Here is a 25,179-nt window from a genome sequence, read left to right on the forward strand (position 1 = left end):
TGCAAGAACACATGCCAAACTATGACCCTATGTCCTTAGATTCATAGGGTGTTGAGACCATAAAGTGAAATTCCCCCAAGGACATACAGGGTGAGATTTGACCTTATGAGCATGTAGATTGTCCTTGATGGCACAGGGAACTCAAATTTCAAAGCAAACAACTATAAAAGCTTTTTAAAAAAAGAGCATTTGGCACATGAAACTCAGAAGTTACTTATAGTATTGAAAGACAATTTAAAAAACTATTAATCATTTACATCTTCATATATCTTGAAACTCTAAGCACTCTAACAAAGTCTCTGAGTACATAAAGATCTTTGTAAATGACAAAATGTTACAAAACATTGCTCCATCATTTCTTGATATAGGGCTATTTGAGATCATACTGAATTTTTAGATGCTTTATATAATTCCTGGCTTCATGTACTTTGATTACAGGCTCCTTGTATCCTAATTTTTGGGCAAGCATGATTGCTTCTGTACCTTTCAAGGCTGATAATGATTTGATATTCTTTAGGACCCTTACTTTTTCTCGATCACGTGCTGAAAGTTTCTTGTCTTGACTTCGAGTGGACATTCCACTAGTGCTAGATGTTGTAACTTTCTCATCGTAAAGAGGACGAGAAACTTCTGGTAGCCTTCCCATGGAGTAGGTTTTTCCTAGAAAAAATAGATTTCTCTCCTCCCACTCTACAACAACCTTGTGTATACAGTTATAAAGCTCATGACCTTGAGCAATGGGTGCTTGTCCATATAAATGAGACCCTGTAACTGTGTGAATGTCATTAACATGATTGAGAGCTTTGATATATCCTAGCACCTCCCCAAGGAGGATATTATCCTCCTCATATCAACATTAAATGATGGTGGAAAAATACAATTCAATGCAGGATTCACACATCCCTTTAATGGTTCATCATCTACAAGAAGCAATCTTCTTACATCAAGCCCAAATTTTGATGATGCAATAGCCAGCGGTTTGAAAAGTGCTTCTACTCCTGGATTATCTAAGCGAGTGATCCTTGATTCTACGCATGGTTGACATTGGCTTTGCCCCCAGATCATAAAGAATGGAAATTTTTCTTTAGCTTCCTTTTCTAAAATCTTGATGATGTCCACAACATGCATGTCATTAGCAGCTGACCATATCCCTACATTGAAATTGCTAAATAGAGCCTTTAAAAACTCAATGCATCCTGGACGAAGAACAATATGCTCATGTCCAAACTTTAAGCTCTTCATTTTCTTGGACTTTTGCGAGTATCTCCTCAGGAACAATCCACACAAGCTCACTATTATAGTCAGCATTGGTTTGTTGGTGGATGGAAGGTCTGACTCACCATGCACTTCGATTTCCAAATCCTGGGGTGCTAAAATATTTGTGTTGGATTCTCCTTCAGGCGTTGCACATGTTCTGGAACATCCATTGCCTTCTACTTCCATTGTGGTGTCATGCAATCCAATTCCCAACTCTTGGGCTACTAGAATATTTTCATTGGATTCTTCTTCTTCCCTTGCACATGTTCTGGAACTTTCACTGTCTTCTTCCATTGGATTACTCTTTAAATTTATCTCCAGTCGTTGTAGCAGTTGACCTTCAAAGACTTGTAGATTCTTGTCATCTTCGTCAGAAACTCTTTGGTTGACATGGAGATTGATAGAATCTTTCTAAGTAGGGTCAATGGCATTAGCATCCTCTATACCAACAATCTCGAGTAAAACTTTGTCAGCCGCAATATCTTGTTGAAGGACTGCAAGTTTAAAGAACACCTAGTTTTAGATTCCAAAGTATCTACATTTTGATAACTCTTTTTTGTCACACTCTTAGAAAAAACTAATCGCAAATAGCAAATTTACTAACTGACAACACATCTACAATGGATTTATTTTTATGCTCCTTATTGTCTAGAGATTCCTAATCTTTATCTAGCTACATTAGTTATTTGTCCATGATGGTGGCGCCTAGAAGTATACTTGGAGAAACATTTATGCCTTTAAGCTCTATAGCAGAAGTCTCATTTTCTATTGCCATGACCTTCTTGCATTGGATGATTTCCTTGACTAAGTTTCTTATGGCCTTCAGGCCATACGGTTCTCTTTGTAGATATCTCTATGACTTTAAGATAATCCAAAATATGTTTGTTTATGGCCTCAAGGCCATAGGGTTAGGATTGTTGGGAGGTCTCAACATATAAATAGATATATGGCTTCAAATCCATATGGTACTTTATTTATGTGTCACCCTATGGCCCTAAGGCCATGGGTTGTCATAGGGCCACAAGATGCCCTCTATGAGCACTAGTAAGAAACCATATATGCTTTATGTTGGCACCCTATGACCCGAGGGCCACAAGGTCTGCCTTTTATGCTAGTAAGAAACCCTTTATGCTACATGTTATCACTCTATGGAGTTTGGTCCATAGGGTGCCCTATGTACTAGTAACTAATCCTTTATGCTCTATGTTTGCACCCTATGGACCTAGGGCCACAAGGTACCCTCTATGACAGTAAGAAATCCTCTATTCTCTATGTTTGCACCCTATGGACCTAGGGCCACAAGGTAGCCTCTATGCTAGTAAGAAATCCTCTATGCTCAATATTGAAACCCTATGGCCTCAAGGCCATAGGATGTCCTCTATGCTAGTAAGAAAAACCCTCTACGCTCTATGTTGGCACCCTATGGAGACTTGAGGGCCACAAGGTACCCTTTATAATGCTACTAAGAAACCTTGTATTCTCTAGGGGAGCACCAAATTGCCCCTAGGCCACAAGGTTCCCTCTATGCTAGAAAGAAAACCTCTACGGTCTACATTGGCAACCTACAGCCCTCGGGCCATAGGGTGCATCAAATGGCTCCTAGGCCACATGGTGCCCTCTATGCTAGAAAGGAAACCTCTGCGCTCTACATTGACACTCTATGGCCCCAAGGTCATAGGCTGCCCCTTACGCCTAGTATGAAACCATTGAAACTCTATATTAGCATCTAAAGACCGTAGGCCACAAGGTGAGCTCTATGTTAGTAAGAAACCATCTTAACTCTATGTTGGTAGCCTATGGCCCAAAGGCTATAGGATAGCCAAGGAATCCTTTAGGAGCATTCCCCACAAAGACCACCTTATGGCCCCATGGTGATTTAGTGGCCTAGGTTCCCTTCTTAAGACTTTTATTTTTGTATCATATGGCCCTAGGGAAATAAGCTATCCTCTATGCTATCAAAAAACCGTTTATGCTCTTTGTTGGAATCATATGGCCCCAAGTCCATAGGGTGCTCTCTATGCTAGCAAGAAACTCTCCATGCTATATGTTTGCACCCTATGGCACCAAGGACACAGGGTGTCCTCCATGATAGTAAGAAACCCTCTATGCTCTAAGTTTACACCCCATTTGACTATGTTGACACCCTATGGCCCTGGGACCATAGGGTGCTCCCTAGGGCCACAAGGTGCCCTTCAACTTAGGAAGAGACCCTTTATGCCCTAAATTGGTACTCTTTGGCCTCAGGGTCATAGGGTGCCTTCTATGCTAGTAGGATACATTATATGGTCTAGGTTTCCACTCTGTAGTGTAGGACTAAAAGGTTTGCTCTATGAAGAAACCATGTATACTATATGTTGGCAGTGTATGGCCCTAGGGATAGAAGGAAACCCTAGGACTATAGGGTGTCCTCTATGCTACTATCATATGGTCCAAGGGCTAGATAGTGACCAAGGTATCATGTGTGTGAGAATTCTCTACTATATATACAAAAACCACTTTATTGGCACTATGGCGTCTCAAGGGCAACAAGGTGCTAATAAAAAGCCCTCTATGCTCTATGTTGGCACCCTTTGGTCCCAAGGCCATAGGGCGGTCTTTATGCTAGTAAAATTCCCTCTATGCATTATGTTTACGTGTATACTTATAAGAAGCCATTTATGCACTATGTTGGCGTCTTATGACCCTAGATCCATAAGATGTCCTCTATGGTAAAAGAGAAAGTGTACATGGGATATGATGGCATCCTATGGTCCTAGGGCCATAGGGTGTCCTCTATGATAGAAAATTGTGTAAGCTAAAAAATACGATAAATATGCAACACGATATACAAAATTGAATCATTATCATACATCATACATTTGTTTCTTTACCACACGGTTGAAGGGGTCTTTGCCTTCAAATATCATCATAACATTCAAACATTCAAATCAAAATTTCAAGAACTTTAATTCACAAATGCATTGATCTGTTGGTGGATGGAAGGTCCGGCTCACCATGCACTTTGATTTACAAATCCTGAGGGGCAAAAGTATTTGTGTTGGATTCTCCTTATGACATTGCACATGTTTTGGAACTTGCATTGCCTTCTACTTCCAATTTAAAAACTTAAACAATGGTTATACATTATACAATCATTTCTTTGCAATAAACTTTGATACAATGTTCCGATTGCTACATGACAAGCTAAAAAATTCTACTAGTCCTAGCTTCTCTCTATTGGAAAAAATTCAAGATATAAATTCCAATTCTCTGCATCGTCTAGAAGAGAAACAAAATCATAGTTTGGAACAAAATACTCGCACTTTATATCTTTGAATAAAATCTTGTTACAATCAAAGAACTAGATCTTCACATAATCCAAAGGACAAATGCTTCAATAACCATTTATACTACTATCTAAGCAAATAATTTGCATTTACAACAAATGTTGAATATATGTTTAATCTAGTTAGTTGCAATACAAAGATAATTATTTCAAACGCTTACACCATCAATTCAAAATAGAAGAACTTACACCCAACAAAAAATGATCATACATCAATTGTTCAAACTCTCATTTTGAAATTTTGAGGACTAAATACTTTTTAGTTTTTTCTAGCTCATTTCATTCTCAATAGAATATTAAACCTTAATCACAAGATAAGAAATATATGTCCCTAATGTATATGGACACAAGATATAAGGCCAACGAAAAATGTTCTTGAAACACTTAAAGAGTCTTTAGGTGACCTAGAATAACCAACCTATGGTCTAAAGGCCATAGGGTGTCATGTGATGTTTTATAAGATGTGTCCATAAGAGCTAGGTGATTTGCATCCATAGGGTGATTTAAGTGCCCCTGTGGAGATTCTATGTCACCACCCTATGGCCCTAAGGCCTTAGGGTATCCCAAATGCTCTTGGATAACTTATGTTTCCTTCTAGAATAGCCCAAATACTCATGTGCCCATTTAGAGACTTTATGTAATCTCTCTATATACATAAGATTGTAGGATAGCTGTGTTGACACCCTATGGCCTTAAGGCTGTAGACTAGCCCAAATGCTTATGTGCCCTTTTAAAGACTCTATGTAATCACCCTATATCGGTAAGATTGTAGGGTAGCCAAATGCTTTTGGGGGATTCTATGTTGACACCCTATGGGCCTAAGGCTATAGAGTAACCCAGATGCTTATATGCCCTTTTAGAGACTCGATGTAATCACCCTACATCTGTAAGGTTGTTGGGTATCCCATTTTCTTTTGGGGGATTCTATGGCCCTAGGGCCATAGGGTGTCATGTCTACAAAGAACTCTATGATCCTCAAGTCATAGTGTATTCTTCCCAAACCTCATATGATCAATTAACTTTAAAGTATTACATAATATATATCTTATGACCATATATAAATGTAGAATTCTATTTACCAAAACATGTCCATATAATATCATACACTTAAGTCTAATTCATTTATTGTGAAAAAACTAAAACTCACAAGTTCACATTTTTTCAAAGAAAATAAATTGAGAACAATAACGAGCCAAACATCAATGTTTTTAACATCATGGGTAGATTTGAGATGGGACAAATAAAATAAAATGACAACAATAGTAATCTAAATATCAGTAATGTAATATCATGGGTGGCTATCTTAACCTGTTTCCTGTAGACTTTCTAGAATGGCCTCAGCACTTGCATCCAATGGTTCTTCAATTTCTTCTTCCTCTGAATCATTGGCATAGACTTTCTCTGTGTTATCCACACCTGCCCACCTTCTAAGATCAAGGTCTTCTTCCACTATGGAATGGCAAAGAGATTCCAATTGCGTCATTTGATCACTACTACATGCAACTGATATCACCTTTCTCTGTTGTTGTAGTGCCTCTTTAGTTCCATAGCCTAATGAGAAGATGTCTATCACTTGATCATCTTCTTTGAGACAGATGCATTTGATTGCGTGACGTACAAAAAAGGATTTGGCCGTGGTCACAGCATCACAGTCGTCGTCATTGATGCAGAGAGTATTCATTGGCTCCAACAATGACTCTTTAACACTAGAGTAGTTGGTGTACTGCTCTCCTTGACTGAAAAATGCCCAAACCCCAAAAACTACTTCGCGAAGAGCACATGTTTGGATGGTTTCTGATCCCATTAAGTAGCTCAAAGGTAGAACGTGCATTTCATACCATTTAGCTTTTTCAGAAATTGCCTTCTCTAGGGAAGCAGCATGCTGATCCTTGACTAAGTCGGCAATTAAAAACTTTGATGGTTGATGTGCTACCCCACATACTCCAGCAATTACTTTACCAAATTGGACAGCACTCCAACCACTAGATATAAGACTTTTGTGTGTTGTGTCTATGATGCAAACACCAACACGAATTTTAGAGCTATTCTCACTGCAGAGAAACTCAATGCCTTCCAAATTCTTTCCAACACACTTGATTGTCCATGGTAAAATGAATTGCAAACTAGAAGTGCCATTCTTTTGTGCAATGATCCACTGCACATATCCCCTAGTGATCTCAAGAATTGGCTCTTTCTCCTTTTCTTTTTGTAGTAGGAGATTTAGCCATTGCATACAACTCGTGAAGAGAGATTTGTAAATATCATCTGTAATGTTATAATGAGACTTACATTTATCCCATGAAGTAACTGCTATTGCTGATGGATCTATCTCTTTAAATTCCATCAACATTTGAGGCTCAAAAACCCTGGTCTTCTTTAAGACCGTTGCACGTGCAGTGAGGTCGAGCATGCCCGCTTGTTGACGTGGTTGCTTCACGAAGCAGATCTTCTCATCTGCCAGCTCTTGTTGTAGTAGCTTAACATCATTATCTTCTAAACCAGCTAGGCATCTAAAGGTTGTTATGCTTGGTTGTCGCCCACGAGAAGTTGATGTCTGATGCTTCTCCAAGATGTGTATCCACTAATCATAGATTTCATCATCGTACATGACCATGTGTGCTTCTTTGTTGGCAAATGATTTATGGTTGAACACGATGTTCGCCACATTTACAAAGGCCTTCAAAATAAAGAAAAGAAAATTAACTTTATTTCAAGACATATTTGGCTCAACTTGGATGACCGACAAGAACACCTGCCTTGGGTTTTATTGGTTTAGAATATGCAAGCCATTGACTACGGTGTCGTGCTGTGACACGTACATAGTGGGAACGCATGCTACAAGATCTATCTTGTAATTTTTTAGATACATAATTATCTTTCCTATAATGTACATATGCATATTTAAGTATAATAATAAACCTTCTATCTCATCCTCTTATTTTTCTCAAGGGTAACCTATTCTTACTTTACCATCAAAAAATACTATGGGAAAAGCATCAATAGCTCCGCCTCTTTAACTTGGGGCAAAAAGCATTGATTCTTTATTTCTACTATCTCATTATCATCTCACACCCTAGCTAGATCCCATATCTAGGGTAAACTCAAATATATATATATTCTAAGTATTTTTCATATTTTTCTCATATTTCTTTTCAAATAGCTATTAGGAGGGAATCAAATCCTAGTGGGACATTAGGTGGCATGATTTCAAAGATACACTTATTTTAATGCATTATTGCAAGCATGATTACAAAATTTTTTCAAGGAGCAATGTCATGCTTTTATATGGCATGAGGTGTCCTTTGGAATCAAATGAAAGTCTAGGCTAAGGGGACCACAGGAAGACTTTTGCTGCCAGAAATGTACCCTATTTTGATGATTTTTTTACACAAGGTTCCAATCCGAATTGGAAAACGATTTTAAAATAAAAATCGTAGCTAATGAGCGGAATTTTCTGCCCATATTTTTACTTTTTTATTTGGAGCCACGGTTGAGGAGATATGATCAAAATACTAGACCCCAGTTTTCCCACATCATGCAGGGACAGCTCATTTCCAACTTTTCCAATTTCTGTTCACACTGGCTCCTCTCTTCTTGTGTAAACCCTTGGGGGTTCCCTTCACCTATAAAATGGGACCTCTTCTTCCTTGAAAAGAATCGAAGCATTCAAGCCACTAGCTTGCGCGACCTGCCTACCGGCGGCCCTCTCGCTCGCTCTTACTATGACACAAATTAAATTAATGACACACATGGTATTCACAGGTTGTGCTTGTATGATCTTAATTAGTTGTTTTCATGGTTCTCTCTCTCTCTCTCTCTCTCTCTCTCTCTCTCTCTCACACACACACACACACACACACACACACACACACACACACACACACAAAGAACGCAACATGCTTTTCATTCCAAATAGGAGCCAATAGTTTTGTTACAAAAAAGAGGCTTCTTGATAAGAGAGTAATCATCAAAGACATAAGGGATAAAACATAAAGAATCCCAAGCCCAAAAAGAGATCACCATCAAACCAAACCCATTGTAGAAGGCATCATTTAGGTTTACGGCGAAGCTTGCGATAGACACAGATTCGCACCCCTAACACACAAGGCCCAATGTATCGCACACTTCGTCCAAGCCACCTTGGAGTATCATCGACAATATACATTCTCACTTTTCAATTCTCTTCTTCAAATCCAAAGGAAGTTAGTGCATTTATGGGATGTTGATACATAAGATCAACACAAAGAGGCATCAAAAAAATTTGCTCGACTTTCTTTGGGCACAACTGGCAAAATTTGTCTAAAATCACCCCCAAGGAGAAACACCTTTCCCCCAAACGATGCATCACTTTGCATAACATCTCTCAATGTCCTGTCCAAGGCCTCAAAAGCATAATGATGGACCATGGGAGCCTCATCCCAAATGATCAATGATGCTAATCTCAAAAGCTCTACAAGTTGACTATTTACTTTGATGCTGCATGTTGATTCAGAATGCACTTCTATTGGTATCTTAAATCTCGAATGTGGTGTATGTCCATTGCTAAGAAGTAAAGCTGCAATTCCTGAGAATGCACATGCTAAAGAGACATTCTGTTCACCACGTACACAACAAGTAGTGCATTATAGAGATAAGTCTTCCCCTTGCTTTGAACCGGTGAAAACAGTGCGATATTAAGAGAGAGATGCATTTTTCCCTCAGATTGGGACTCCAGACTACAAAGCTATGGGGGTTCTGAGCATCTCTCTCTCTCTCTCTCTCTCTCTCTCTCTCTCTCTCTCTCTCTCTCTCTCTCTCTCTCTCTCTCTCTCTCTCTCTCGTCATGCAATGTCGGTATTTTTTAAATTGGAAACAACACAATATTAAGCTGGGATGCATTTTTCATGAACACTGCTCCCGAGTCTTCTCTCTCTCTCTCTCTCTCTCTCTCTCTCTCTCTCTCTCTCTCTCTCGTCAATGGTCATGCTGAGAGGCGGAAGTGAAAAAATAGACCCGGTGGCCTCTACACCAAGACTATGCACAATGGCCTCATCATGCGAAATACGCAATAGGGACACCACCTAGCAAGATATGCGGCTAGGACGCATACATATACACAATGAAACATGCCATGGAAAACAATTTCAAGATCCACGCGCAAATGTGGAATGGGGTGGTCAGAGAATAAGGTGAGAGGAGTGGTGAGTGAGTGAGAATGGGCTCGCTACTCGTGCATGTAGTAAGGAAGATAACGAGGTCAGGGATACATGCAAGTATGCTCACTTCTCATACAAGAGGTGGCGAATCCGCACACCTCAAGATGGAAGTAGCAAGATGATAGGAATATGAGAGGGAGAGAGTGTGTGTGTGTGTGGTGGCGAATCCGCACACCTTAACATAAGCAGAAAAAAAAAATGGCAAGGAACAAGCATATACCATACTCACAATGAGATGTATCCAAAGCAACACAAAGTATGGCACCAAAATGGAGTGTGTTGATTGCTTGCAAAAGATGAATACAATAGGTAGCGTATGGCAGGAAAATGAAAAGGGAACAAGATCATAGAAGGCATAATGGAGAGATGGGAGTTGATGGCGAGGAATATCATGAGTGTGTCCACCCTTCTTCTTCTTGAAATTGTGCCTTCAACCCTTAATTACAAGTGGTGTGGAGGTGTGGTGCTCATCTTTTGTGCATGGTGATGGTGATGATGATGGTGTTGTGATTATGTGATTAGGGTTCATGCTACAAGCATGTAGCACAAGAGTGTGTATGGATAGGTGTGTGTGTGTGTGTGTTTTTTTTTTTTTTTCAAGCGAGTTCTCATGGCCTCCTTATATAGGGAAGGAGGAGAGGATTTAGCAATATTTCTATTTGAGGTGAGTGTCCCACTTTGGTGACTAGGAAAATGGGGTGCATGTGACTGTGGCTCCCATCTTGTCTCCTCATTATTTAAAATACCAGAGTCAATAGAGAGAGAAGATGAGAGAATGTGGGTAGGATGTAGAGGATAGGAGATACTTACAATAGTCTAGCTTTGGCTAGACATAAGCTTATTAGGGAGAGAAGAGGGAGGTAAGAAATTTACAAGAGAGATTGTCAAAGGTGGATAGTTGTTGATGAGGATCGATCCTCCAAAAATGGTGATAGAATCACTCTAGACTTGCCAAGACCTCATTAAAAGAGCATTGTCTCTTGTAATCATGCTTGAAAACTTGTAGAACCATAGCCATTCTAGAGGGAAGAAAATCGGGGATGGCATGTGTCACCATTACACGAGAAAACTGGGGTCCACTACAAAAATCATATCTCCGTGTTCATAACTCCAAAAATTTTGAAAAAAAATTGAGCTAAAAGTTGAGATCACGAGCTACATCTTTCATGTTGAACGCTCCTTCAGATTCGGGGTTCTTCTCTACTTAAAAAATTCAGCCAAATAATGTATTATTTGTGGCTGCAAAAGTCTTTTGGTGGTCCCCTTTGAGTGGACTTCTCTCTTGCCTTCAAGTGTAAGCTCCTTCATGTGTATGAAAACATGACCTAGAGTTTTGAAAAGATTGGCAATCATCTAGATGGAGGTATTATTGAAATTTGAAAGTGGGGTTGAGGTTTGAAAATGAAAACTAGTGAATAAAATATTTGGTAGGGTGGATTAATATATATATACATGAAAAATATATTAGAAAATACTAAAATATATAATGTAATTTAGAATATATATATTTAATATTTAAGGTCAAAAGAGATATCAACAAAGAAAGCTTACTTATTTAAGCTACATCGTGATTGATTAGCATAAGTCTTATTTATTTAATAAAGGCTAAAACTTTTGTGAAAAAGGGAAGAAAAATCAAAAGTAACTTATATAATAGGAAATATTTTGGTAAAAAGGCAAAGATATATGGGGGGTTCCCATGCATGGAAAAGCTTGCCTCCTTAGCCCTCCCCCGAAGGCTAGAGGTATTCATGCCTCTAGCGTTGTACTTGATTCTTCTTCAATTGAGGTGGAGGAGTCTCCCTCCTCAGGGATTTCCATCATAGGTGCTTGATCAAACCTCAAAAAGTACTGCTTCAACCTCCATCCATTGACACGTGTTTTGTGGAGCCTACCATCTGCATCCATCAATCGGTAACTGCCATTGGCATAGCGCTTTCTAATGACAAATGGACCCTCCCATCTGGGTGAAAACTTTTTATCCTTCCTAGTGTCAAACCTGTTATCATACCGTAGGACCAACATACCTTTCTTGAGACCTTTTGCCCTAAGCCACTTGTTGAAGGTAAGTCGACGTTGCTCTGCCTGTGCTGCATAATAGTTGATAGCATCTTCTCTGTCTAGTTGAAGCCTCTCTAGATCAAGAATGTGGTTGTGGAGATGAGCATTAGGACGTCCCACCTGCCCAGCTAGCACCCTGAGACTAGCCAATTGTACTTCAATGGGTAAAATGGCTTCCTTACCAAACACCAAGTGATTTGGTGTGAACCCAAGGGATGTGCGAAATGAAGTGCGATAAGCCCAAAGTGCAGCCATAAGATGCTTGTCCCAATCACTTTTGTGATTGTTTACATGTTTAGTGATGATCTTGCAGATCATACCATTTACCTTTTCCACCAAACCATTGCATTGTGGGTAGTAGGGAGTTGAGTGTCGTCGTGAGATACCTAACTTCTCCATTAGCTCTCCTACAAGGTCTCCTCTAAAACCTGGTCCCCTGTCAGAAATTATTTCAAGAGGAGTGCCAAAATGGCAACAAATGATTTCAAATACGAACTTAGCCACTTCCTTAGCTGTAATCCGGGTGGTGGCAACCGCTTCAGCCCACCTGGTCATGTAGTCCACACCCATGACGATATAAAATTTACCTGATTGGCTCCTTGGCAAAGGCCCAATAGCATCAATTCCCCATTTCTCAAATGGTCCATATGAGATTATAGGAGTCTGTGGCTCATATGTGAGCCTCCTATCCCCTGCCTTTTGACATTCCTTGCATGTTTTACACCAATGATGCACATCCCTATTTAGACTAGGCCATACAAACCCGGCTTGTAGAATCTTTCTACTAGTGATGTCAAGTGCAAAGTGTCCTCCGCAAACACCATCATGGCAACTTGAAATAATTTCAATGATCTCTCTAGAGAGAGGTACACGCCTAAGAATTTGATCCTTACCCTTGCAGTAGAGGTCGTCATTGATAAGGCGGTATTTTGTTGCCTTGCGCACAAGCCACTGCTTTTGGCCCTTAGTAAGATCCTTAGGACACTCTCCTGTGTCCAAGAAACTCATGATGTCAGGAATAGCATCGCTAACTTGGAAGAGAGGCAGCTTCAATTTGATAGCACCCACCACTGAAACATCTTGCAGCTTCTCTCTAGCTAGAGCATCTGCTTCTTGATTTTCTGCTCGAGGGACATGATGTAATTGTACAACTTGAAATTTCCCTAAAAGTTCCTTGACTTTGCGCAAATGGCCTAGCAAGCTATGATTTTTACAAGCCCAAGTTCCTTGTATTTGTTTTATTAAAAGCATCGCATCACCAAATACATTTAACCATTGAATGCCCTGTGTCACACACCACTCTAACCCAACAGTGAAGGCTGCATATTATGCCTCATTGTTAGAGTGAGAATCCTAGAGATTCCCAATAGAGAAAACCTTATCCCCTTGCTCGTTGAAGATGACAATGCCTGCTGCAGCTTTGTCCACTTTCCTCTTGTAGGCTCCATTAAAGAAAAGAGAGTGAGCCTCCTCTACCTTAGGGACTTCCAGCACAGGTGTAATATCTTGATCATTTGGCTTTATCTTTAGCTTCTTTTCATAGTGGCGATGAGTGAGAATACCTCCTAGACTGGCCCTTGTGGAGTTCTCCACTTGCATTGTGTAGCCAAACTCTTGCAGCCTTGTGAGCCATTTGGAAATCCTAGAAGAAACATCCATGTGCTGTATTACATAAGGAAATACTTCTTCCATTGTTAAGATTATGAATGGTCTAGACAATAAATAAGAGCGAAATTTGGTGCTAGCAAACATTAATGCAAGCACCATGTGCTCCACTGCCGTGTATCCCTTTTCTGATGGAGTCATCATTCGACTAGAGAAGTAGATAGGACGCATGAACGAAGTTTGAGGATCCTTTTGCATCAATACAGCCCCAAGTGTGTCATTTCCCACACTAGGGTTTACATAAAATGGCTCGTCGCACTTTGGAGGTGCTATGGTGGGAAGTGAAGTTAGAATTTGTTTTACCTCATTGAATTGTTGTTCATTTTCTTCACTCCAAGTGAAGATCTCTTGATGGGTAACTTGTTGTAAAGGAAGAACCACTTGGGAGAGCAAGTGAATGAACCTACTCAAATACCTCACCTTTTGAAGAAAAGAGACCAACTGCTTTGTTGTGGTGGGAGAGGTCAAAGCCACCAAGGCTTGAACCTTGGTTGGGTCAGCTTCAATGCCATTGGCCGAGATCACATGGCCAAGAAGAGTAACTTTGCTTTCACCAATGTGGAATTTCTCCACATTGAGTTGGCCCCCCAAAGCTTGTAGCCTAGCTAGACCTTCATAAACTTTCTCCAAATGAAGAGAGCGAGAGCTATAGATACAAAAGTCATCAATAAAAACACGGATTGATTTTCCAAAGAGTGGCTGAAAAACCAATGTCACATATCGCTGAAAAGTGGCTGGAGCATTAGTGAGACCAAAAGGCATAACTCTGTAAGCAAAACATCCCCATGGTGTGATGAAGGTTGTCTTCTTTTGATCTTCTTCAGCGGTGCTAATTTGGAAGTAGCCTGAGTAGCCATCACATACCGTGTAGCACTCATGTCCTGCTACCTCATTGAGTATTTCGTCTTGAAAAGGAAGAGGAAAATGGTCCCTCTTTGTGGCTGCATTAAGAGGCTTGTAATCAACACAAACCCTCCACTTACCATTCTTCTTTGGTGTGACTACCACTGGAGAAACCCACTCTGAGTCTTCAACAGGATAGATAAACCCGGCTTCTAGCAACTTCCTCACCTCTTTGAGCAGGGCGTCTTGTTGAATTACTCCTAGCCGCCTGAGCTTCTGCACTACAGGTTTACTTCCCTCCTTGAGCTTAATGTGATGTTGAACTACTGTGATGCCAGTGATTTTATCATATTCATCAATGAACAATGTGGTAAAATTACTTAGCATCAAAATATAATCTTCACGCTCCTTCCCACACAACTCACTAGAGAGCATTTGATGTAGCTTACTTGCTTCTACCAGAGGTTGTATACCTGGTGTCTCCCCTTGGTTTGATGATGAGGCATTAGGTTGCTCCATCTTCCTAGGGTCCTTGAGAATGATCCCCATCACCTCAATGCTACTGTCACTTTCTTCACTCACTGTTGACTCCTCCTCTGAAGTGGTTGAAGAGTCACCACTAGAAAACTCATCCTCGGAGGTTTCTAGATCCATGTCTCATTGCCGACCTATCTTCATGTCGTAAAGTATTGGCCTTCCTTTTGCATCCTTCATCTGGATTATGCCAGTGTCCCAGTCCTGCTTAGCTCTCATAGCCATAAGCCAAGGCCTCCCTAGAATGATAGGATAGCCCTCCCCTTTGTGTGGCATGATAAAGATGTCCACATCTACCTCGGTGTTGAATGCCCTTATCCTAACTGCATTTATAACACCAACACATTGAACTTTTACATTATTTGCCATTTTGGCTCGGCATGGTGCCGGCCGACTCACCTCTAAACCCAAACGGTGCATCATTTTTTCACTCATGACGCATATTTGTGCGCCACCATTGATGTAGATATTGGAGATGTGTTGCCCTTTTATGTAAGCATCCATCACTGGTAGTATGTCATCTAGATTCCTCCCAGAGATAGCCCCAGCTATCTTTGGCTTTGGTCGTCTCGTGCTAACCATCTTTGTCCATTGTCTCCTCACCCTAGGTGCTAGGTGGAGTAATTGGGGCCAAGTGATTTTTGGGCCCTGCACAGAAACATCTTGAACCAACTCATATGGTTTAGAACATTCACCCAAAGAGAAATCTACAATGTCAATTTTACGTCGTGACTTGGACGGCTTTTTGCTAGATTCCCCTTTATTCTTCATCTTTTCTTCCTTTTGAGAAGATTCACCATGCTTAGCGCGTTTTACCCCAATGGCATCTACTCCTTTAACCTTGGTCTTACCTTTTGCTACTCCCTTGATATCCTCCTCCACTTTCTTCTTTCCTTTACCTTCAAGACTGATGACGCTTATTGTTTGCTTGCCAACTGGTGGTGGGGGTAAGGGTGGAATGAGAGGTTGTGGTAGTGGTGGTGGTTGTGGTTGAATGGGTGGTTGTAGGATTTGCATGGGTGGTGCTTGTTGCGGTGCCCTCGGTGGTGGTGGTCTTGCTCTTGGTGGTGAAACCTGGTTTTGCCTGGCTCCTCCCCACAATTGTAGCAGTGGTATTCTTGGTTTTGCCTTCGTTGTCCCCTCCCTTGCTCTTGGTTGCGATTGTGTGCATGCCCTTGTTGTATCAAATGGACTGAGAGATTCTCAAGTTGATTGGTGATTCGATTGAGCAGGTCTTGCTGATCTTCAATTGGTTCTTGTGGTTGAATCCTTTGGGCGGCTATTGTAGGTGGTGCTAGAGGTGGTCGGGTCCTAACGGCTTCCTCTTAATCGATATTCCTGGCTTGTAGGCGCAACTTCTTGTCTTTAAGGAGGGCCACTTCAACTGCTAGCTCATACGTAGCAGGGTACCTTCCCTTCACCTTCTCTTTAAGAGTTGGCCATAACCCAGCCACAAACCGATCCTTCTTTAGGAAATCAGGTGCCCCCTCATCCTCTCTTAGCGATGCAACCCATCGCCCCCATAAATCTACAAAATTTGACTCATATGATGCGTATTCCAGCATATCGCCCTGCTTCAACTCTATCAACAATTGCCATAGCTTCTCTGATGTTTCGCCCTCTCCAAAACGCTTGACAAAGGCTGCTCTTAATAAGTCCCACCGTTCCTTGGTTGCTTGTGCCAAGGCATTGTACCATGATCTTGCCCCCACCTTCATTAGAAGTGGGAAGATGCACAAGCGCGAAGCATCATCATCTCTCGCAGAGATGACACATGCTATTTCCAAGTTGTCTAGAAAGTCTGCAGCATCCTCACCCACCTTACCAGTAAAGGTTGGAAATGCTACACTTGCCATTGTGAGAGTGAGAAAATTAACTCGACTTAGAAATCTTTTTTTTTTTTAAAATAGAGATTCAATACATGGGTGCTCTGTGGATGGAAAACATACTATACAAGGATGAAAATAACTACATCAAAAGACACTTCATGATTAATCATAGGGAGGATAAAGGGTAGAGAAGAGGTGTTTATCTCTTGCAGTCGTTGTCTACCAAACATGGTTGTAATGATCTGCTGATAAAACATCTTGCGGTCCAAGATTACTTTGATTGATTGAATTCGTTGTGGTGCATAAGGTTGGTTCCTTACAAAAGGCTGATGCGCTGGGTCCATCACATGATAATTCGGAAAGGCTCTCTCCTTCGTGGTGGAAGGTTATAGTCAGAGGTGTAGAGCTCTTGGTAGTCGAGGTCAAATTTATAGTACCACAGGACAAGGTTGTCTTCGTCTTCTAGCTCTAGGACTGTCCCTCTAGCAAGCTCTTGGAAAAGCTTGAATTCACTCTCTTTGAGAAACTTCACTTTCCTGCAAGATAGAGTGCCATCTAGTGTATACACAGGTGTGATGAGGTAGGTGGTGAGTCTTACCACTTGTATTAATCCAAGTTGGATGGATACATAGCAAGCTGTAAAGTCGTCATCATAGCCTTGATCCACAAGCAACACCCCTTGGAGGTGGAGGGTCTTGTCTTTCCGCCAAGCAAAACCAGTGTCAAAGACCTTGTCGATGACAAGCTCCGCCACTTCACTCGGTAGACGACGTAGAATCCATGCTGTTGTTTCTAGTTCCTGGCTCATGAGATGAGAGTGAGGTATAGAAAGACTTTGGAGGATTTACCCTTTTTTTTTGGAGACGGGGTGATTGTCGGCGCTGGAAAACCCTTGAATCTTTTGGTGCAAGGGAGAGGAGGGACCACGCGTTCGTAGTAGCTTCCTCAAGTTGTGAAGGCTTGTTGTGGGCGTAGGTGGAATAGGTGGCAAAGATGTGGACGTAGATGTAGAGAAGCCTGGTGCTACTTGAAAGCCTACTGATGTGAGAACACCTGTGCAGATGTCAAGGGAGAAAATGATGGCCTTTTCTTCACTTTGGGTTGCACTCATGTCGAAGGTGCGGTTTTTGGCTACAATGTGAGCATGATGCAGCTTGTGCCTTGCTTTTACGCTTGCGGGGATGATGAGAAATGTAAAAAATCTGAGTAGGGAAAGAGGGTCCTACCACTTTTTCTATGCTAACAATACAACACCCTGGCAAGAGTGTCTTGATGACTTGTGTCAAACCTGCTTGAAGCTCCTCCTCTTCAGTGGTCCAATTAGAGAATTCAAGAAGCCACTCGTCCATGAAGAGAAGTAAACATGTCAGCCTTGTAAACTGAAGGTTTCAAGAGCCCTCCTCAGTGGGGGCACCAAATGAGAGGCGGAAGTGACAAAATACACCCGGTGGCCTCTACACCAAGACTATGCACAATGGCCTCATCATGCGAAATACGCAATAGGGACACCACCTAGCAAGATATGCGGCTAGGACGCATACATATACACAATGAAACATGCCATGGAAAACAATTTCAAGATCCACGCGCAAATGTGGAATGGGGTGGTCAGAGAATAAGGTGAGAGGAGTGGTGAGTGAGTGAGAATGGGCTCGCTACTCGTGCATGTAGTAAGGAAGATAACGAGGTCAGGGATACATGCAAGTATGCTCACTTCTCATACAAGAGGTGGCGAATCCGCACACCTCAAGATGGAAGTAGCAAGATGATAGGAATATGAGAGGGAGAGAGTGTGTGTGTGTGTGGTGGCGAATCCGCACACCTTAACATAAGCAGAAAAAAAAAATGGCAAGGAACAAGCATATACCATACTCACAATGAGATGTATCCAAAGCAACACAAAGTATGGCACCAAAATGGAGTGTGTTGATTGCTTGCAAAAGATGAATACAATAGGTAGAGTATGGCAGGAAAATGAGAAGGGAACAAGATCGTAGAAGGCATAATGGAGAGATGGGAGTTGATGGCGAGGAATATCATGAGTGTGTCCACCCTTCTTCTTCTTGAAATTGTGCCTTCAACCCTTAATTACAAGTGGTGTGGAGGTGTGGTGCTCATCTTTTGTGCATGGTGATGGTGATGATGATGGTGTTGTGATTATGTGATTAGGGTTCATGCTACAAGCATGTAGCACAAGAGTGTGTATGGATAGGTGTGTGTGTGTGTGTTTTTTTTTTTTTTTTTTTTCAAGCGAGTTCTCATGGCCTCCTTATATAGGGAAGGAGGAGAGGATTTAGCAATATTTCTATTTGAGGTGAGTGTCCCACTTTGGTGACTAGGAAAATGGGGTGCATGTGACTGTGGCTCCCATCTTGTCTCCTCATTATTTAAAATACCAGAGTCAATAGAGAGAGAAGATGAGAGAATGTGGGTAGGATGTAGAGGATAGGAGATATTTACAATAGTCTAGCTTTTGCTAGACATAAGCTTATTAGGGAGAGAAGAGGGAGGTAAGAAATTTACAAGAGAGATTGTCAAAGGTGGATAGTTGTTGATGAGGATGGATCCTCCAAAAATGGTGATAGAATCACTCTAGACTTGCCAAGACCTCATTAAAAGAGCCTTGTCTCTTGTAATCATGCTTGAAGACTTGTAGAACCATAGCCATTCTAGAGGGAAGAAAATCGGGGATGGCATGTGTCACCATTACACGAGAAAACTGGGGTCCACTACAAAAATCATATCTCCGTGTTCATAACTCCAAAAATTTTGAAAAACAATTGAGCTAAAAGTTGAGATCACGAGCTACATCTTTCATGTTGAACGCTCCTTCAGATTCGGGGTTCTTCTCTACTTAAAAAATTCAGCCAAATAATATATTATTTGTGGCTGCAAAAGTCTTTTGGTGGTCCCCTTTGAGTGGACTTCTCTCTTGCCTTCAAGTGTAAGCTCCTTCATGTGTATGAAAACATGACCTAGAGTTTTGAAAAGATTGGCAATTATCTAGATGGAGGTATTATTGAAATTTGAAAGTGGGGTTGAGGTTTGAAAATGAAAACTAGTGAATAAAATATTTGGTAGGGTGGATTAATATATATACATATATACATGAAAAATATATTAGAAAATACTAAAATATATAATGTAATTTAGAATATATATATTTAATATTTAAGGTCAAAAGAGATATCAACAAAGAAAGCTTACTTATCTAAGCTACATCGTGATTGATTAGCATAAGTCTTATTTATTTAATAAAGGCTAAAACTTTTGTGAAAAAGGAAAGAAAAATCAAAAGTAACTTATATAATAGGAAATATTTTGGTAAAAGGGCAAAGATATATGGGGGGGTTCGCATGCATGGAAAAGCTTGCCTCAATGCTTACCATCAAGCATATAAAATTCCTTTCCTTAAATTTTCCAAGAGGAAATTTTATAAATTTACGTTACTTTTTTGGGGTTTTGCATTATTTTTCTCTATTTCAAGGCAAAATTTTTCCTTTTCCCCTTGCTCTGAACCTGCACAATTTTTTGGGATTTTGCGTTATTTTTGTCTATTATGGGGCAAAATTTCTCGTTTTCCCCTTGCTCTGAACCGACGACAACGTACGGCACGATATTAAGAGTGTTTCGTAGCCTTGCATTGATTGATGACAATACCCTATAACAACCCATTGGTTCCTTTACAAACAAAACCTTATGCTTTAACTAAATCTGGAGGGGTGTTGGTCTTAAAATGGAAAACCAAGCGTACGGGCTACATATAATGTTCTTGAAAAGACCACCACTGGCACGAAGAGACCCACCTATATCTTTCACCGTTCAAACAAACCGACAAATTACTAAGTGCAATAGATGAAATTCCACTGCAGTCTCAAGTTTGCAGTTGAACAAAACTTAGAATGACCCAAAGAGATCTCTACATCAAAAAAGCATGAATTACGTATGTGTGACAGATCTTGTGAAGACGTTAATGTATTATTAGAAAAATTACCAAAATACCCCTCTAACTTGTGGAAATTTCCAAAATACCCCTCAAATTTCAAAATTCGCCAAAACACACTTGTATCTATTTTGCCTCGATTGATCAAGATTTTCTAATCATTATTCTTTTTTGACAATTGAGATCCTTCAAAAAAGGCAATTATGTTTGAAAATAATGACGCATTTCATCTCCAAAGCCTACATAACCAGCTCAAATTTTCGTTATAGCATCTTGTATTGATACACAATCAATCTTCTTATGAAAAGCTATAAATTTCTTTATCTTTGGAGAAATTTAATCTCACAACCAAAAGTTTTTTGGAAAATTTGAAGGGCATTTTCAGAATTTGTGACAGAATAAGAATGGTACTTTGGAAATTTTTGAAATTTGAGGGCCATTTTGAAAAATTCCACAAAGTAGACGGGTATTTTGTTAATTTTTGCTATATTATTTTGGACGGCCTCTTGAAGTCAATACATCATTTTAGCCTCAATCTTATTGTTAACATATCATTTCATTTCTTTCCCATGGCCATCAAATACAAAATTCTAAGGATCAGATGGTTCTCTCTCTCTCTCTCTCTCTCTCTCTCTCTCTCTCTCTCTCTCTCTCTCTCTCTCTCTCTCTCTCTCTCTCTCTCTCTCTCTCTCTCTTACACACACACACACGCTCTCTCTCATGCGCGCGCATGGAGACGGGGTATTCTCTCTCTCTCTCTCTCTCTCTCTCTCTCTCTCTCTCTCTCTCTCTCTCTCTCTCTCTCTCTCTCTCTCTCTCTCTCTCTCTCTCTCTCTCTCTCTCTCTCTCTCTCTCTCACACCGATGGGCAACGCCTATTGCAGGTGCCAGGATCTCTCTCTATCTCTCTCTCCCCCTCCCCGTGCACCTCAAATACTCTCTTGAGTGAAGTTCACTTTAAAGCATTCATTGCAAAGCAAGAGGACGTCACGTTCAGTGGCGTGTCACGCTCGCTGTTTTGCCCGGTTGACTTGAGAGGCTCAGAGAACACTCGCATGTGGCCACCTGAATTCCTATCTCCTTCATCTATAAGTAAAACGAAGCCGCCCCCAGCGACAGCATGACCCCTCCTACCCTCAAGCCTTCCACCTTATCTAACCCTTCTTAGTCGACTACTTCTTTCACAACGTTTCATGATTACATGATAGATTCAAGGGCTCCTTTTGATGATTACATGACAAATTCAATAGCTCCTTTGAAAGCGGAAGAAAAGAGAGCAAGATGCAAGCCCATCAATGATCTTGGTTATTAGGCTATTTTGGTCCATTTGTGTTCTTGTTGAGCAATGCAACTTGTGAAAACATAATCTATATCGCACGACCCACCGAACGATAGGTCTCGCTCGCTCTTACCAATAGTTTCAAATGACAATCTTATACAATTTCTCAAGCTCAATCATGAGTACACACTGAAACACTAACACTATCTCTCTCATTTCTCTATCGCTCTAAATGTATGTGTGTGTGTGTGTGTGTGTGTGTGTGTGTGTGTGTGTGTGTGTGTGTACCTAAGAGCCAATGGGAAATCTGAGGGAGAACTCAAACTTTAGATTTTAACCTTCAAGTTGTAGCTTGTGACACATGTGAAAGCCATATAGATATACACAAGTAGACAGAGAGGGGGGATTGGGGGGGAAAGAGAGAGAGAGAGAGAGAGATCATCCGCAAACAGATGGCCAAAGTGAAATAGCTAACCAAACAATTCTTGATCTACTAAAATCCTATGTAATGGAAGTAGATCAAAGATCCCAATGGGAGAAGTACTTACCTTAGTGGAGTAGGCCTACAATAACATTGTACATATCTACAAGAAAAGCACCTTTCGAGGTAGTTGAGGGAAGATCAAAAAGTCCCTTGCTAATTAAGGTACACGGGAAGATCTTCGCTGCAGATGAGTATAGCCAAGACCTACAAGAATATTTCCAAAACAATAATTATGATATCTCTATCTCATAGCAAAGGCAAAAGGCTGCTGCTGATAATAAGCACAGAAGAGCCCAAGACTTTAAAGAAAATGATTGGGTCTTACTAAAATTTCCCAAGGTTTGATTAAGGCACACGACGGGCAAGAATCCTACAAGACACCAAAAGTACTATGCTAAGTTAGCAAAAAGGTACTATGGTCCCTTCCAGATTCTTAGGCCAATCAATGAGATGGCCTATCAACTCAAGTTGCCCAGCCATTGGCTCATACACAATGCTTCTCATGTGAGCCTACTAAAGCCTTACAAAGGAGAGCCACCTCAAGAACCAACTATTGAAGGCCCACCGGAGATCGAGGACCAAGAAGAGGTGTTGCAGCCTGAGTCCATTCTCCGACATGAAGACAAGGTATTAAGAGGCGGTAAGACTATCCGACGATATCTTATTAAGTTTAAGAGTTATCCTTTTGAAGATGCTAGATGGATGCAAGGCATACAATTGAAGGATAACCTAAGCCTTGTCAATGCTTACAATGCTTCCCTACAGTAAGCAAATGTACAAATATTTAAAATGAACAAAGTTTTTGTCTTATAAGACTCTCTTTTTCTTTATTGTGCACAAATGTGAAGTAGTATGCATGCTACAATCAAGTTTGTGGAGACGACGTCTCCCATACACCAAGTAGAGCTTGTCACTCTGCTATGGAAGATTGATAGGACTCATGTGCAGACATGCGTGTGGTAGCTTAGGCTCTCAAGCACCAAATGGACTAGTCATCCATTCTGGAACGATGTCGTAGGGTAAGATAGGGATCCTCTACCCGCTAGAAAAAGGACTAATGAATACGCTTTATCTTCTCTACCCCATAGTCGAGGATGACTGATTTCAAGAGAGAGGTAATTTCATAATAACTAATATCTAATTCTCCTAAATGATTTTCTCATATTAAATTGATCATTTAATATGGGGAAGTACCAGGGGAGAAAAAGCTAGAATATTGGTTAAGCTAGCAGACCGGCCACAATAGCGATCCACAAGAGGGAAAATAGGGATCCAACGAGGGGGTCATCTACAAAAGAGCAATGTGCAACAATGGGCTTTAAAGACCCTAAGGTTCAGCCCATTAAGACTTCCAAAATGCTAAGGTTCCAAAAATCAAAGGTTGTGTCCAATGGTCAAACCTTAGGAAAATTGGATGCTTTGTGTGTGTACAAAAAGTCTTCATGAGTCCTACAAAGGAGGGGGGCGAGCCTTGCAAGTAGGGGATGAGAGAGAAACACACACACACACACACACACACACACAAGCCTTTTTTACACAAAGTTAATGAGGGACACATGTCAGCTCCCTAACCCAGATGCCCACAAGGTGTACTCAAATCCTATTGGATGGCCATGGAGGTGGACCAATGAGAATTAGGCTAGAGTAAATCTAGTTTAATTAATTAAAAAACACTTAATAAAAGAACCAATAAGAATTAAGCTCATTAGACGACTATTGGACAGTCTCCCGAGGGGTCCAATGAGCATTCAACAGCCCAATGGCTTGCCTGATTCCTATTGGCCAGGAGACAAAGGGGTCCAATGAGAGTTTAGTTGCATTAATTAATTACCTAGAGCTCTCACAAAAGGGAGAAGGAGGACACATGTCAGAAAGCTATCATTTATGCTCCTGAAATTCCTTGGCTAAGCCTAGAGAGATCCAATGCGGTGTCAGCATGAGTAAATAGCATGAGGGGTCGACCAAGAGAGAGAGGGGGCTGAATTTCTCAAGGCATTATCTCACACACTCACACCCAAGCTCATGTGTGAAGCAAGAAGACTCTCTCTCTCCTTCTCAAGCTTTAATGGAAAGCTTGTCACCTACTCCAAGCTTGTGAGAAGGGAGGCCTACACCAACAACTCTTGGCTTTGTGATGAAAATCCAACCAAGATCCAAGCTTTAATGCATGCTCATCTCCTCTACCATGCTAATTACTAAGATATGCTATGCTAATATGAGTGATTATGTGAGGAGATGTACATCTTTCTCGTAAGACTACTCCTTATTCCTCTCAATCTACTCTCATATCTCGCTAGCTCTCACCATCTTCGAAGGTGTGTGAGGTCTTGTATCTCATACCGTGAGGGAATTGATGTTGTGTTTTATAAGTGTTTTGCTTAGTGTTTGAAGCTTCCATCTTCATTGCACTAGCTAGTATTGAAGGAACACAAAGAATTGTATTGTAAAATGTCTCTCTTGATGGGAGAAACCTATAATACAAAGCCTTTTGGAGGGGGGACCGGCTCCATGTAGATCTGGTCCTCAACTGTTGTCAATAGCTTAATTTCTCTCTCTTTTGAAGTATTGTTCATGCTATGTAACTAGATGGTATGCTTTTTGTTGCTCTCTCCACCCAAGCACTATTGTTATGCTCATTAGGAATCTATTATAATGAAATGCTCACTATATTCATGCTATTTTCCACTACACACAAGTTACTAGGCTATTAAATGTTACAGAACACATGGATTGTGTCTACACAACCTTCTCCAAGAACTACACGT

This window comes from Adiantum capillus-veneris, chromosome 28 (assembly GCF_014529385.1).
Source record: "Adiantum capillus-veneris isolate H3 chromosome 28, ASM1452938v2, whole genome shotgun sequence".
In the NCBI taxonomy this organism is placed as follows: Eukaryota; Viridiplantae; Streptophyta; class Polypodiopsida; order Polypodiales; family Pteridaceae; genus Adiantum; species Adiantum capillus-veneris.